Source organism: Protopterus annectens, chromosome 1.part1, assembly GCF_019279795.1.
Source record: "Protopterus annectens isolate FY-2018-M chromosome 1.part1, PAN1.0, whole genome shotgun sequence".
Lineage (NCBI taxonomy): Eukaryota > Metazoa > Chordata > Ceratodontiformes > Protopteridae > Protopterus > Protopterus annectens.
Genome location: NC_056726.1, coordinates 717524241 through 717537498, shown reverse-complemented (window position 1 = coordinate 717537498; position 13258 = coordinate 717524241).

Here is a 13258-nt window from a genome sequence, read left to right as displayed (position 1 = left end):
TATTCCCCTTCACAAAGGGGGCAACAACAACATCCCCAGTTTCTGGCCAATTGCCATCTTATCCCCTATCCCTAAAATCCTAGAAAAATGCATTCACCTACAACTATTACCCTACCTCTTAGACAACCACCTGCTAACCCCCGCACAGCATGGATTTAGACCTGAACACAGCATCACCACCGCTCTCCTCTCCTTCCTCAAAATCATCAATAATGCTCAAGATTCCGGCAGTTTAGTATCTACCCTCCTTCTAGATTTATCCAAGGCTTTTGATACTAGTTTGCATAATCCTCTCCTGTCCAAACTGTCTAATCTCAGTCCATCCATCTCTTCTATCAATTGGTTCTCCAGTTACCTTCTCTGATAGGCAACAAGCTGTCAAATGGAAAAACTGCACATCCTCCTTCCTTAGTACTCCTACAAGTGTACCACAGGGTTCTATATTAGATACTTTACACATCCTCCTTCCTTAGTACTCCTACAAGTGTACCACAGGGTTCTATATTAGATCCTTTACACATCCTCCTTCCTTAGTACTCCTACAAGTGTACTACAGGGTTCTATATTAGATCCTTTACACATCCTCCTTCCTTAGTACTCCTACAAGTGTACCACAGGGTTCTATTAGATCCTTTTACATCCTCCTTCCTTCCCTACACCTAACAAGTAACCACAGGTTCTATATTTAGATCATTACATCCCTCCTTCTTAGTACTAGTACAAGTGCACCACACACTATATTAGTTCTATATTCACACATCCTCCTTCCTTAGTACTCCTACAAGTGTACTACAGGGTTCTATATTAGATCCTTTACACATCCTCCTTCCTTAGTACTCCTACAAGTGTACCACAGGGTTCTATATTAGATCCTTTACACATCCTCCTTCCTTAGTACTCCTACAAGTGTACCACAGGGTTCTATATTAGATCCTTTACACATCCTCCTTCCTTAGTACTCCTACAAGTGTACTACAGGGTTCTATATTAGATCCTTTACACATCCTCCTTCCTTAGTACTCCTACAAGTGTACCACAGGGTTCTATATTAGATCCTTTACACATCCTCCTTCCTTATTACTCCTACAAGTATACCACAGGGTTCTATAGTAGGTCCTTTATTCTGTAACATATTCATAACTATTTCCATCAGTGCATCCCAAATACTAAACTCATCTAATATGCAGATGACTCTACAATCATCTGCTCTACCACATCCATCCCCATACTCTTGAAATTAACTCAAGAAGCCTTCTCTTCCACCTTGCACCAGATGTTAAATAATCACCTAGCACTCAATGAATCTAAATCTAAAATCATGATACTTACTCCTTCAAAAAATAACATAATAGACAAGAATTATTTCTCCATAACCAGTCAAAACAAGACCTCTATCAAAATCGTTCTCCATACAAAGCTTCTAGGAGTCTTTATTGACGAACAGTTAAAATTTAATATCCACCTACAAACTAATATAAAAAAAACACCAAAAAATAGGTATGATTTATTGCCACAACTGCTGTCTTACTCCCTCAACTAAGTACTGTATGTCCTCTCTACCACCTACCTCATTCCCTCCCTCCTGTATGGTACTCCACTACTTACTAACCTTTAATCTTCTCTAAAGACAAAATTATCCTCCTGCTATAACAAAATCTATAAGTTCGCCACTGGATATAAATCCTCCACCCACCACTGCAACGCCCTTCACAAATTAAACTGGCTAGAAGTGCCAAACTATATTTCTTATATCCAACTAACTTATGTTCATAAACTCATCTTCAAACCATTTCTCTGCCCCTCTCTCATCTCCTCTCTCAAAATGCATCTGCCTGATAGACTTCTTAAATCCAATAATCAGAACCTGCTTGAAGTGCACAAACCTGCACGCTCCCCAGGCAAACTTCTATTATCCGTCTCTCTAGCACACCTTTGGAATTCCCTGCCACCACTTATTCATACCACCCATAACCATTCCACCTTTAAGACCTTGCTCCATTCCCACCTCTCATCTCACTGGGAATGTTACTGCCCTCACTCCACATGACTTTCCTCTACTTCACCCCCATTTCCCTATTCCACCACTTTCTCAACTCAATTATAACACTGATCTCCACTATTCTTATCCACCTTTTCTCTTCAAATATTACTTACTCCCTACTATTTCTTACATCTTCTTTTGCATATATGCAAGACTTGTAACTCTTAATTCCCTTGTTTCTCTAAAAAATTGTTAATATGCCATGTGAGGCTCATTGCCACTCCTGTTTTATACCAATGTGTTATCTACTCTTTTCTGGATATTACCTTCATGCTCCAAACAGAGCATGCTACACCAGTGATTTTTGTTTTTATATATATGTTTTTTGTCTTACTTTCATTGCATGCTGTAATTTAGTAAACTGTGTAATAACTTGCCACTACTGTTTTATACTATGTATTAGCTACTCTTTTGTGGATACTACCCCTTCATGCTCCTCTACACCACTAATTTATGTTTTTTATATATGTTTTGTTTTACATTCATTGCATGCTGTAATTTCTTAAACTGTGTAATAACTTGTGAACATATGTTAATTTTTCAATGTATATACTGTTTAAGGAGCTTTTCTCCCCTGGCCTCCATTGAAAAAGGGTTCCTCTCGACCCAATGGACTATCCCAGTAAACAGCCTGTAAATAAAATAAAATAAATAAATAATAAATAACATTATTCTCTGCTGTTGAAAAAAAAAACAGTAATTAATTTTCTCTAATTTGCAGTCCTAGTAAAAATCCCTTTTACAAACTGACACAAGAGACTACATACTCCGAGGAGCACACACATGGCTCTATTTCACTACATTATCGATTTAGCAAAGCCGTCTTACAAGAAATCTAAAGCAAGAGATAACAGTCTGAGAATGGAAGTAACACCACAATAATCTCCCCAGTGAAATCTTGAGATTTCAGACTATGAGGGTGAAAACAGCAGCATAGCAAAAGTGCTATTTCTGTACTTTATATATTAAGCAAACCAGCTGTACAAAAACTTAAGCAAATACTCAGAGTGAAAAATAACAGGGTAACAATACTTATATTTCACTGCTTTAGCAAAGCTCCCCTTTGAAAACTAATGCAAGAGAGGGTGACATACTCTGATACTAAAAAACACAGTACAGTATTTCTTGTCTCCAAGTCCATTCCCAAAAAACACCACCAGATCAGTGTAGTCATTGCAACCTTTTTCTTTATTACAACCAACCACAGTGCCAGTGCTGGACAGCTAAAACGTTTGGTGCAATGACCTTGCTAAAACATAGCAAATAATATTCAGACAGACTACGTCAGATAGGATATCCGCTGACCCCAGGTGACTTGTCCAACAACGTTGCCCTCAGCACCTTTTCACTCCTGAGGAGGCAGCATTCTCCACTGCTTGCTCCCCAACCACCAATCTGGTCCATTGGTCCAGATAAGCAAGGGGAGATGCAGAAGAGTAGAAACTGCCCAGCGTATACCCACCAGGTTACACCTGACCTCCCACCCCTTCCTGGCCATAAAGACCATTACTTATACTCATGCTGTTTTACTGAGGAGTCCCTTTGTTATTCCTATAATAAATCATTGAAGGTAGTAAACACATAACCCTAGATTTATCAAAACAAGTTGTTATATACAGCTTTAAACCATTCCCAATTCCCTTTGCTTGTAGTGTGGATAATTATACAGTTCCATAATGACAGTAAAAGCCATTCAACTAAACAGTCACATATATATGGCAACTTGCTGAACTATTAAATGCAAACTACTAAGAGTCAATATTTTTAAACATTTCTTTGCACAGAGAGAGAAATGCACATTAAATAAATCATTACCGATATTAGACAGATGAATGCCATCTGCCCAGAACCACACTGGATATATGTCTCTGTACTCCTAGGGTTCCACCACTTGAAAACCAATGGCCAGAGCTAGGTGACTAATCCTGTGATTAATAAATATGTGTGGCTCCAGCCACTGCTTGAAATAGGTTTACTATTGTTTGCCTGAATGGCAAAACATTTGCCATTCGAAACAACGAATGGTAAACTGAATACTAACATTCCAACCAGCCAAAATGTAGACCCAAATGATCAACACATTTGAGTCAACATTGTGGCCAAAACCATCACATGATAGCCATATAGGAGCTGATGTAAATCAGACTCGTATATGACATATCATGTTTTTGCAGGGGGGCAAGCCCCCTGTGCCCCCCGCACACCCCCTACTAATATATTCTAACTCCGAGATTGCACAACAGTGGGGATATAGATGAATTTCCAATCCTCACTGTACCATGATCTCCATGTAGATAGTCGAATACACATACGTGAATGCACTACTGCATTCGCGTAAGTGTGTTCGACTATCCCATCCATTTATGTTTTCTGCACAACATTCTGATTTTCGGTAGCAGTGCTGTGAACAGACTGTCATTTGCATAAACCATAGTAAACCCTTGAAATATCATGTTTGTCCAATGAAGTCTGGAAGTAATGGCTCACCAAACCATCTAATAGTGAGGAAAATAACTATGAACACAATTTTAAAAATGTCTGATAACAATTGTTTCTTAAGAGTGATTCCAAAGTCATTTTCACCAAAGTGCAAAATTAACAGATGCTGCTATCCCACTTGATGAATACCCCAACCAATGACTAACCTAGACAAAATCCAGAATTTGGTAAAGTCTGTTAATCCTAACAACTGGGCCCAAAGGCTTAGAGCTGACAGGTTTATCCTAAGAGTCTTAGAAGCTTCTCTGAGGCAGCACCTGTAAACCAAATACCGAAAATGAGCTGGGGTGAGCAGTACTATTGCACTGGTAGAAAACAGCTAGAAAAAGCCACAAAGTACCACAGAGTAACCGAACAGGCCTTTGTGGTACTGGGAGCCATGATTGTGAAATCAAGCTGGAAATTAGCCTTTGCTGACCAGCCATAATTGTGAGGGAATATTCACCAAGAATTTACCTCTTGAGCCAAACAGCAAAACCTGTCAAACTGTAAGCGTGAAATACTTCAAGCAACCTCAGTGTCTGCACCTGGATGTAGATACCCTAGAATGACAAATGAATCTGTAAACTGTGCAAAACTAGCTGCCTCAATAAAGACCACACACATTGACTTAGACATCTTCTTCCAGATGTTGAGAACTGTTGTTTGATTCTGAAGAAGTCTCTATTCAAGGGACAAAAGCACTTATGAGTTTTGTTTTTTTAATAAATTATCAGCCTTTTAACTGCGTTATTAGCTGAGTTGTGGCATTTTTTTATTGGTTTTGGTCAACTGTTGCTTGATTGTCAGAATAGAAGATCGCCCTGCTATTGTAGAAATGTTCTTGCAACACCACTGTTTGAGAAAATTAATGTCTTTCTTAATCTCAAGACGTTGAGTCTGGTCAAGCTGCCAGAAACTATCAATGCTAGAAATATTCCCTCATTGCCACTTCCCCTGCTCTGTCAGTAAAACTGTGAAACTCAATAAAAGAGACCCGGTCACTTTGCCTGTAAGAAATACCATTGTGAGCTGGGAAGAAAAAATGCAAATGTGCAAGTCTTCCTTTAACCTACTGGTTACCCTCACCCTGTGATGTTTTTGCCAACCTCCTTTAAACAACTTGACTAATGACCATGCAAATGTCCTGTCTGATGAAACTGCACAGTATGAAAAACTAAGAATTCTCAATATTTGCAACAAGTCCTGAACCCTTATCTTCTTAGCTTGCAGAAAATGGTGTATGCCTTCCTGTAATTGAGTTAGCCTGGCCAAGGGAAGCTGCCAGCTGAAGGCACATGCAATGCCAATCCCAGAAACACCAATGGCTTTGTGGGGCCCTCTTCCTTGTCCTTTTACAAAGGGACAGCTAACTCATCAAAAAGCAGTGAAAATGTTTCCATTCCCTTTAAAGCTCCTGAGGCCCCACTGCCTATGATCAAAAAATCGTCCAGTTAGTGGAACAACAATTGCTAAGGACCAAATCCAATGGAAAGGCCGAGCCGAATTACTCAAATATCAAGCAAGTCACAGAGCACCCCATAACCACAGATGTGTTATAATAAAACTGACCTCCCCTCAAACACACATGCCTAAACGGGGCCAGTCATCTACTCTAATAGGCAGTACTTTGAAGTTAGATTCAATGTCCATCGAGCAACTGGGGAAACAAAGGGCTACAGGCTTCCATCTCTGGTTCTGACTCAACTACTTCCCTAGCCCCTAACAAATTAGGTGAACCCACACCCTTCTCAGTAAACAGATCAAACAGGATAGTTCTGTCTCTGTCTGTCAAAGACCCCAAATATCACTCAAGATGCTTCTCTGCTGACTGGCCCACAACATCCTCACTTATTTCATGAGAATTTAACTCATTAAGTGAAGTCTGTGAAACTTGTTTGCTGGGTTCTGGGCTCAGAGATGGATCCTCATGGCCTGTGCCCTTTGCCTCCCTTTGACCCCTTCATCTGTCCTTCTTCACTGGTTCCTCAGTACCAATCACCTATGTCTCATCAAGATTCATTATCATCCTCTTCCTCTGCCTACCCTCCATAAGGTTGCTTAAAATATCCTATGCAGATCACCTCAAGGCCCTATCCCTCTGTTCTGTGTCCTACAGGCTGTTGAAGGAAGATATATGCCTGGCATATGGGGCATTGTCAGACCCCACTCTGATGGACCTCCTGCATATCCACAAAACAAACAGTACCAGAATTACCCATTCTAAAGACATAAACCTTGCCTGTTATATAAATAGAACCTGCTGGGGAAACGAGTATGTATCCCACAGACTACCCAGTCTCTGGAACAGGTTCCCCATCCATGTGAAGCAGAATTCCTCCCTAACCCGATTCAAGTGTAACTTGGACAATTGGATGGGAGACAGGAAATTCCTTCCTGGCTTGGCACATATGTCTCTGATGGACACAGGCAACCTGTAAATGTTTCATCTCCCAAGCCCCTGCTTACACTTATCAAGGGTATCAGAACTTGTCAGAGATTTGGGATGCATGGCTATGCTTAAAAGGCCCTTGTGGTTATTAGCCTAGTAAACACCTATGAACTTATGAACCTATCTATATTCATTTGCTGTTGCTGATCACTTCCCAAGTATTTGAACAATGTCTTTTCCTGTGACACAATGCCCTCCCATTTGGCCTTCAGATCTTGAACTGCAGACAGGCCCTCACTCCATGTTAAAAAAATAATAATACATGCATAGATACTTCATGTAACAAATTCCAATAGTGACTATCAAACATGTTCATGGTGGGGAAGTGGAGGAGGGAGGGAGGCAGAAACAGTAGCCCCAGCTTGCCATCAAATTTCTTCTCTCACCCTCTTTCCCTTTCTTGTTTTTCTGAAGCAGATTTGTGAACTACTATAGTGAACATTTAACCCTTTCCCCTTTCACTGTGTTGCTAATATATCGGTCTTTGCTCCTTGTTGACATCATGTTTTTTTTTTTAATTTCCTGCTAACGCTGCATTTCTTGACACACCTTATGGCACTGAGGGACCCTCTTCACTGATTTTCTTCCTTATCAACATCTTTCACCCATCTGAACTCCCCACCAAAATGCACCACACTAGCCTCCCTCCTGGTGCCAGATATCAACCTTGTGTAGCTAAAACAGCTTGCTGTATACTTATAATACCACCCTTAGCTCTCAACTGCCTATGGTTTTGAGACATCCCTGAATTTATCTCAGAATTCTCCTCTGTCCTTCGTAAATCCACTTAAAGCTTTCAATTCTGGGATTAATGGGGGGTGTAACACTTAAAAAAAGCACTGACCATGATTAGACTGACAGCCTTCACTTAATACAGAATGCCAGACAATTTATATTATCCTATTTTGCCAACTTCTCAAGTTAATAGTATTAATAGTACCAATATTTTTGATTATGCACTTATTTCTGCCTTCCTTAATCCTGTAGTTTAAAAATTTGCAAGCCATGATGTATATTCAACATAAATCACTATTGCAGTTTCAGCAAATTTGTAACCAAACCTGCTGAGATTGTAGAATAAAATGAAATCAATTCTACAATCTCTTTACTGTTACTATGTCCATATTTTTATATACTTATTAGTATTATTTCATATATTTATTTTTTAAATATTGTTCCAAAATACTCTAAATATAAATCGCTCTTAACACCTAGTGATAGCCCAATCGTGTCAACTATTGCACCTTGGCATCAGTTGTGGCTCCAGGTTCAGGGGCACATCCAAACATATGACATAAAAAATAAATAACATGTAGCTATCTCGAACCCTGTCTATTCAAAGCTTAAGTTCAAAAATCACATATTTGATTTGCAGTCCTAACAATATATATATATATATATATATATATATATATATATATATATATATATATATATATATATATATATATATATATATCAAGAACTTTTAGTTGTTAAACGGAGAAACAAAAAAACACTCGTAGGCTCAACTGATGTTTAAGCACTTTCATCCTTTACTGATTTATTGAATCTAGCATCCACCGGAAAAACACCTACTGAAATAACTTTTTGAATCTAGCATCCACCAAAAAAAATACCTACTGAAATAACTTTTTGAATTTTAATAGAGGAGTTGTGGTATTGTATGAGGAAGTCAGGAGTGTCAGAGAAGTATGTAAGAGTGGTACAGGATATGTACGAGGGTAGTCTGAAAGTGGTGAGGTCTGTGGTGGGAGTGACGGATGCGTTTAAGGTGGAGGTGGGGTTACATCAAGGATCAGCTCTGAGCCCTTTCTTATTTGCAATGGTGATGGACAGGTTGACAGACGAGATCAGACAGGAGTCCCCGTGGACTATGATGTTTGCAAATGACATTGTGATCTTTAGTGAGAGTAGGGAACAGGTGGAGGAGACCCTGGAGAGATGGAGATATGCTCTAAAGAGAAGAGGAATGAAGGTCAGCAGGACTAAGACAGAATATATGTGTGTGAATGAGAGGGAGGATAGAGGAATGGTGAGGATGCAGAGAATAGAGGTGGTGAAGGTAGATGTGTTTAAATACTTAGGATCAACAGTTCAGAGTAATGGTGAGTGTGGAAGAGAGGTGAAGAAGAGAGTACAGGCAGGATGGAGTGGGTGGAGAAGAGTGTCAGGAGTGATTTGTGACAGATGAGTACCAGTAAGAGTGAAAGGGAAGGTCTACAAGAGGGTAGTGAGACCAGCTATGTTATATGGGTTGGAGACATTGGCATTGACAAAAAGGCAGGAGTTTGAGCTGGATGTGGCAGAGTTAAAGATGTTAAGATTTGCACTGGGTGTGACGAGGGTGGACAGGATTAGGAATAAGTATATTAGAGGGTCAGCCCAGGTTGGAAGGTTTGGAGACAAAGCCAGAGAGCCAAGATTACATTGGTTTGGACATGTGCTGAGGAGGGATGCTGAGTATATTGGGAAAAAGATGCTAAGGATGAAGCTACCAGGTAACAAGAAAAGAGGAAGGCCTAAGATAAGGTTTATGGATGTGGTGAGAGAGGACATGCAGGTGGTTGGTGTGACAGAGCAAGATGCAGAGGACAGGAAAAAATGTAAACAGATTATCCGCTGTGGCAACCCTAATGGGAACAGCCGAAAGATGATGATGATGGATTTTAATAGCCAGCACCCTTTATTTTTCAAAAAGAATGTTGTGCACAGACAGTTTATCTGCTTATCCCGCATCATTAGCAAAGATGCCGAATTTGTGACTGAAGCTTTGTTTTTCAAAAGCATGTTTCTGGCCGGAAACTATCCCAATGACCTTACTGAGTATGAACTATTAAAAGTTATTAGGGAAAGACATGATAAGCATAAGCCAATACTTATTTATGGCTTTACTAGCAAGGGCAGGAGTACTGATATTACTGACAGATTGAGCAGTTTTCCACTGCCCATCAGCAGAGATATGCAATCCATATGTGAGATCATTTCCAGAAATTGCTTCATTTTCTCCTGCCATGATGACCTTAGAGCTATTTTAGGGGCTTTCCCCTCTTTTTCCTACAAGAGATCCACTCCTTTGAGGTCCAGTTTTGAAAATAAGGATTCTCCCTTCCTACTGGATGACACTCTCCCACAACCTGGACCCCCTGGTATGTTTACATGCGGTCACTGTGTTGTGTGCCAGCAAATTCTTTGTTGTAACTCCTACACCTTCACTCATTGTAACTACAGAGTTACTTTCAAACAACATTTTGACTGGCACACAGAGTGGGTAGTTTACGCTGCTATCTGCAAAAGTTGCTCTTAGTTCTGCATTGGAAAAACTAGCAGGAGACTTTCCGATAGAACCAAGGAACATTTAGCATCCATAAGAAACAAGGATAGCACCAACGCTCTCGGTAACCACTGTGGCAAATGCTCTAACTTTTCAGGATTTCTCTTTTTTTATCTTGGAAAAACTTGACTTGTTTTTCGGAGACTGCAATGCCTTGCTTGAGTTGAAAGAACTCAAGTGGCAATTTTTACTGGGTGCTGACTCCGCTCCGGGATTCAGTGAAAGCATCAGCATTAAGTGTGCTTTGCGATGGCTATGTTAATATTTTGTATATGGATGTTGTCATTTTATAGCAATCTTGTGTCTTTTACATGTTTTTTAATACTTTAGAATTTCATTTAAACATCAACAGCTCTGTTTAACTGTATCTATTCTGGAACAGAATTTGGAGGTGTAATTTCCCTGTTTCTTATTGATTAGCTAGTTTCCTTTGTAGAGATTGGCCTTGTCTCCTGCTGATAACTGCTGATAATCAATGAATAGTCAGTTCAATTTTTTAAATGTTTATATTAGAATGATTTAAGAGTGTACCATTTATTTTACTACATTATCATTTCTGAAGAAGTCCTAATGATCAACAAAGGATGAAAGTGCTTAAGCATCAGTTCAGCCTATGAGTGTTTTATGTTTCTCCATTTAACAACTAAAAGTTCTTTAGTCATAGTTTTATTTCTTTGTCGAGCCTTTAGTCAGTACTGCAAAATAACTCCTGACAGCTTGTCAACAGGGCAGCCTCCCCCTTTGCCTCACCCTAATTACAACTCTGCAGTAACCTACACAATACATGGTTAAAACAAGTGTTAATGCTACATACTGTTCCATAAATTTTAATAAGAAGCATATATTGTGTTACATTCCCTGTACTGGCCAAGTGGGTCTTCTTGGAAATGTATACAGTATCATAGTCTGTATAACAGACCAATCTGCACAGTACGTAGAGGGGCCAGGTTAGGTACAAAATCTATGTGGATTTGTTATAAATGACAGTAGACTAGATTCAATAAATCCTACACTGTGTGTGCACGGCATGTATTCAAGAACATCCCTACCACATTTTTGTGCTTTCTAGTCACTCAGAAAGATTACACTAAGTGTATTGTGTAGTCTACAATTTGTGGTAACCATTACAAATCCCTGTCAATATTTAATACTGCAAGAAAATCACTAGGAAAACTAAACTTAGGAGGAAGAAGGTGTGAGCTATGCCTGTGTTGTCTGTTCACTCAGAAGGGTGTACACTTAGTTTATACTTAGTGTAGGCGTTATTGAATCCTGGGGGAGTGTTCCGTACATCTTAACTTGCTAGCAAGTGCAAGTGCACTTGCACCCCCCTGGAATCGGCAATCGGCTGAATACAGCATTTCAAACAAAGTTTTTCTGACTACAGCAAAGTTTTTCCTTTGTGCGTTCGTCTTTAAGAAGATTGCGGGTAGGCTTGCTGACATCATCGCGGGAACTTAGATGGGCTGACATCATCACTATGTGAAAGCAGGAACTTAGACAGGGTATTCGAGCAGGAACAGAACACAGATGGAGTATGCAGGAACGGAAGATGGAGAGTCTGACGGAGTATTCAGGAACAGAAGATGGGACCCGTTCAGGTAGTGTGTATGTGTGTGTGTGTGTGTAATGCCCCAGGTGTACATGGTGGTGGGTAGAGAATAAGGCTTGAACCCTGTACCTTGGGCCCAAGTGGCAAGAACCTGAATTCCCTACCCACCACCATTTGTAAAAATATTGTAGGATTTTCCCTCATACCTTTTCTGTTCCTCATAAAATCTGTGGTTTCTGCATTTGTGTCCTTGTTGCCTGATATTCTTGGCTGTCTGGAGTGTTTCTCCCTGGGCCTCTGCTAAAAAAATTAGCTTTTTTTTTTTTCAAAGTCAGACTTTCCTGGTTAATAAATGTAAATATTGGACTTCTTTTCTTCAGAAAGTGTATGGTGTTGCCTGATATTCTTGGCTGTCTGGAGTGTTTCTCCCTGGGCCTCTGCTAAAAAAATTAGCTTTTTTTTTTTTCAAAGTCAGACTTTCCTGGTTAATAAATGTAAATATTGGACTTCTTTTCTTCAGAAAGTGTATGGTAACAAAAGCAAGCTTTTATTCTAGCAATTTTCTAAGTGTACAAGATGGATATTTGAAATGTATCCCTGTGTTTGGGACTGTATTCCCCCCATTATTGGCTTCATCCAGGTTTTGTGCTAGGGTTGAGAGTTATGGTAAGAATTGAATTCACTGAATATGTTTGGGGGCTGTATTCACCCAGTGTTGACTTTGTTCAGGTATTTATTGGCTTTATCCAGGTATTTATTGGCTTCATCCAGGTTTTTTGCTAATGTTGAGAGCTATGGTAAGAACTGATTTCACTGAATGTTTGGGGCTATATTCTCTCATTACTGGCTTTGTCCGGGTGTTATTTGCTAAGAGGTTGAGAGCTATGGTGAGAACTGAATTCACTGAATATTTGGTGGTTGTAGTCACCCATTATTGGCTTTGTTCAGGTCTTTTGTGCTAAGAGGTTGACAGCTGTGCTATGGTGAGAATTGAATTCACTAAATGGTAAAGTTTCAGTCTTCCTCTTTCACAAAACTGATTTGGCGTAGTGGTATGTTGCTTTGACTTTTGCACGGGGTCCCCTGGGTTCAAGACGTGGCAGTGAAATGTATGGTGGTAATGCAGCATTTTATTCTAGCAACTTTCAAACATTATACAAGCAATGTTTAAAATGTGTCCCTGTTGTTTGGCCTTTTGCCCCCCCCCCCCCAAATGTATGGTGGTAATGCAGCATTTTATTCTAGCAACTTTCAAACATTATACAAGCAATGTTTAAAATGTGTCCCTGTTGTTTGGCCTTTTGCCCCAATAAATAAAATTTTTCCAGATTTCTTGTGCTGCAAAGTTCAGAGATACAGCTGAGTGTCGAGTAGATTTTACAAGGAGCTGAGAGCTGCAGG